Genomic DNA, 3,994 nt, shown 5'->3' with positions numbered 1-3,994 from the left:
CCTTCCTTCTCTTAGCCTCCAGGACACCTCAGATCAAAAACTGGAGGAGGCAGAGTAAAATACTACATATCCACATGAGGGGTCTCAGAGCACTGGAGTCTGAGTATTGTCACGCATGTGAACCATTCATCCTCAGTGCTGGGTAAAGTCAGAAAAAATATGTGAATAGCCCCAGTCATCACATGTTTCTTTAGCAAAAAAGAGTGTCATGTCATATATGCCATTTACTACTGTGTTTTAGTCACATTAGGTGTGTGGTGGCTTATAAGGATAATCAACCTGGTTATAGAGGGAAACGCTACATTTTCTTAACACATATATATTATAGTAGGAGTCAATTGTGAACTACAGTATAAGGATATATAAATAACCTACAAAATATATAGAGTGAAATCACTTTTATAAGCCAACCCAGAGTACTGCCTGAGTTCAACACATGAAAATATCAAATGTGGTTAAAAAATCTGGATAAGCTTGAGCTAGAAGTGGTATTTGAGGCTTGCACTTAACAGAATCTGAACACGCTGAAACTGCAAAGGGACTCCAGATGGAGGGAATAGCAAGAAGGAAAGTACAAAGGAAGAGAGACAAAGGGCCTGTACAAAAAGTAACAGAGATTCCTTTGTGAGGTGGAGATATCTTGAGGTGGAGAAGTCCAGCAGGCAGTTAGAAATTTTTATAGAAGTGTAGAACTGGGAATCTTCTGTGTTGAGGAGGTGATGGACAAAAAGGAGGAAAATATCTATAGAGAAAAGATGACACCAGAAGGTTTTAGGGATCACCTCAAAATTGAAGAAAGAGAGAAAATAATCAATAACAGATGGAAAAAACTAAAGCCATGAGGGAAGAGGGAGAATAGGACAGTGTATCCAAGGACAAGGGTTCACAGGTGATGAACTGCATAAGATGAGAACCAAGAAAAGACAACTTGCTGAGGCAACTAGATGCTGACTTCAGCATAGCAGTTTCAAGAGAGGGAAGGGTTTTATGAATAAATCAGTTTAGTGAAGGGAGCATTCTTCCTCAGACTGAGTGCAGTCTCTGTCCTCTTGATGTCTCTCCCTAGCAACTCTTCAGCCAGGGTGAAGGGAGGATTCCGTCTCAAGAAAAGATGTCTGGATGGTTCAGCACTCTCAACTTTGATATACTCAACTGATTTACTTCTGTTGAGCTAAAAGAACACACTGATGCTAGATTTAGAGTCATAGTAAATAATCAGGTGTGTGGAGCTCAATGTCTTTTAGCTCTGAAATACTAGTATGGTCAGATTTGACGGATTCAAGAGATGGGGTAATGTGAGCTGATATAGTAGTGTACAACTGTAGGTATTTCATAATCGAAAAGATAGATTACATTTAGAACAGTACTGCATCTTTCTTTATGTATTAAACCATCTTATTTTTCTCAAGTAGTTGAAAATAGGCTTTTGTTGATGTTTATTGCTAGTTTCTTCTGTTTCTGTCTTTAAAGATTCAGTACCATGGAAAGATTTGTAGGCTGCTCAGAAGTGACAGACACTCAAGCGGCACTCTTTTGCACAGAAGGTTTTAAAAGATGAAAAACAAAAACTTCCCAACCTGGACTGCACAATTTGGGTTAGATTTTAAATTTTAGGTTAATAATAAATGGAGCTCAAGCACACATAAAATAAAGTAGGTTGAACCTGAGTTGCACTCTTAATGAGTGCAAAAAGACAAAAGCTAAATTTAAATTTTATTAAACAGAGGATTCCCAGAAACAGAGAAGTCACTTTTGATGATATGTAAAACTGATAAGAAAGTGTTCTTTTAAAAAGAAGTTTCTACTTATTTTGAAAAGGTTTACAGTAGAGGGAGCTGTAGGGAAGAGAGAGAGAGTTCAAATTTAATTTTTCAAAACTCCATATGGACATTTAAAATTAGAATTATCAAGCAAAAATTATCGTTTTATATAATATCAGAAACTTCTGCAACGGGCATCTGGGGAAATCTTTATTTTGGGAAGTATCAAGTATTACATTGGTTGCTTTGGCAGTGGTTATACTTGGATATTTCATATTCAGTTTTCTCCCAAACTTGTCAATCTCCTCCTCTTCTAGGGAAGAATAAAAGAAGAGGCAGAGAAAAGTAAAAAAATGTTTCTACCATACTATTCTGGCATTTTTTTGTTCCTTCAGGACACAAAAGCCTTGGGAAGAAATGTGCTTCTCTAACACAAGTATATAGGGTGAGCAGACATTTTGGTGTGCTGGGGACAGTCGTAATTGACACCTTATAGTGCACTTTTAATTCTCAATTTTATTGCAATATAAAGAACAAGTTTTATATACACCTGCATATGTAGCAGTTCCTCCGTATAGATTCAGGAGAGCTATGCCACAGATCTTTCTTAACTTACAATGGAATTAAGTCTCAATAAGCCCATTATAAGTTGAAAATATTGTTGAGTTGAATCCAGATTTAATAGATGCAACCTACTAAACTGCCGTTAAAGTGCTGCACTCAATATGCCAGCAAATTTGGAAAACTCAGCAGTGGCCACAGGCCTGGAAAAGGTCAGTTTTCATTCCAATCCCAAAGAAAGGTGAAGCCAGAGAATGTTCATGCTATCACACAATTACACTCATCTCACACGCTAGCAAAGTAATGCTCAAAATTCTCCAAGCTAGGCTACAACAGTATGTGAACTGTGAACTTCCAGATGTTCAAGTTGGATTTAGAAAATGAAGAGGAACCAGAGATCCTGGTTGGTAACAGGATTGGTAACAGGATTGGTAAAATTGGTAACATCCACTGGATCATAGAAAAAGCAAGGGAGTTCCAGAAAAGCATCTACTTCTGCTTTATTGATTACGCCAAAGCTTTTGACTGTGTGGATATGTGGATCACAGCAAACTGTGGAAAATTCTTCAAGAGGTGGGAAAACCAGACGACCTTACCTGCCTCCTGAGAAATCTGCATGCAGGCCAAGAAGCAATAGTTAGAACTGGAGATGGAACATTGTACTGGTTCCAAATTAGGAAAGGAGTAGGTCAAGGCTGTATATTGTCACCCTGCTTATTTAACCTCTATGCAGAGTACATCATGTGAAATACTGGGCTGGATGAAGCACAAACTAGAATCAAGATTGCCAGGAGAAAAATTAATAATTTCAGATACGCAGATGACACCACCCTTATGGCAGAAAGTGAAGAGGAACTAAAGAGCCTCTTGATGAAAGTGAAAGAGGAGAGTGAAAAAGCTGGCTCAAAAAATGAAGATCATGGCATCCAGTCCCATCACTTCATGGCATCCAGTCCCATCACTTCATGGCAAGTAGATGAGGAAACAATGGAAATAGTGACAGACTTTATCTTTCGGGGGCTCCAAAATCACTGCAGATGGTGACTGCAGCCATGAAATTAAAAGATGCTTGCTCCTTGGAAGAAAAGCTATGACCAATCTAGACAGCCTATTGAATGCAGGGACATAACTTTGCCGACAAAGGTACATCTAGTCAAAGCTATGGTTTTTCAAGTAATCATGAATGGATGTGAGAGTTGGACCATAAAAAAAAATCTGAGTGCCAAAGAATTGATGTTTTGAACTGTGGTGTTGGAGAGTATTCATTGGGAGGACTGATGCTAAAGCTGAAGTTCCAATACTTTGGGCACCTGATTCAAAGAGCTGACTCCTTGGAAAAGACCCTGATGCTGGGAAAGATTGAAGGCAGGAGGAGAAGGGGACATCAGAGGATGAGAAGGTTGGATGATATCACTGACTCGATGGACTTGAGTTGAGCAAGTTCCAGGAGTTGGTGATGGACAGGGAAGCCTGGTGTGCTGCAGCCCATGGGGTCACAAACAGTCGGACATGACTGAGCGACTGAACTGAAACTGACATGTACTGAACATCATAGCCTAGTGCAGCCTATCTTAAATATACTCAGAACATGTACACTCAGCAAAATTAACTAACACAAACTATTTTTTAATAAAATGCTGAATAGCTCATGAAATTTATTGAGATAAATAAAT

The sequence above is a fragment of the Dama dama genome, chromosome 18 (genome assembly GCF_033118175.1).
Source record: "Dama dama isolate Ldn47 chromosome 18, ASM3311817v1, whole genome shotgun sequence".
Classification (NCBI taxonomy): domain Eukaryota; kingdom Metazoa; phylum Chordata; class Mammalia; order Artiodactyla; family Cervidae; genus Dama; species Dama dama.
This window is presented reverse-complemented; position numbering follows the sequence as displayed.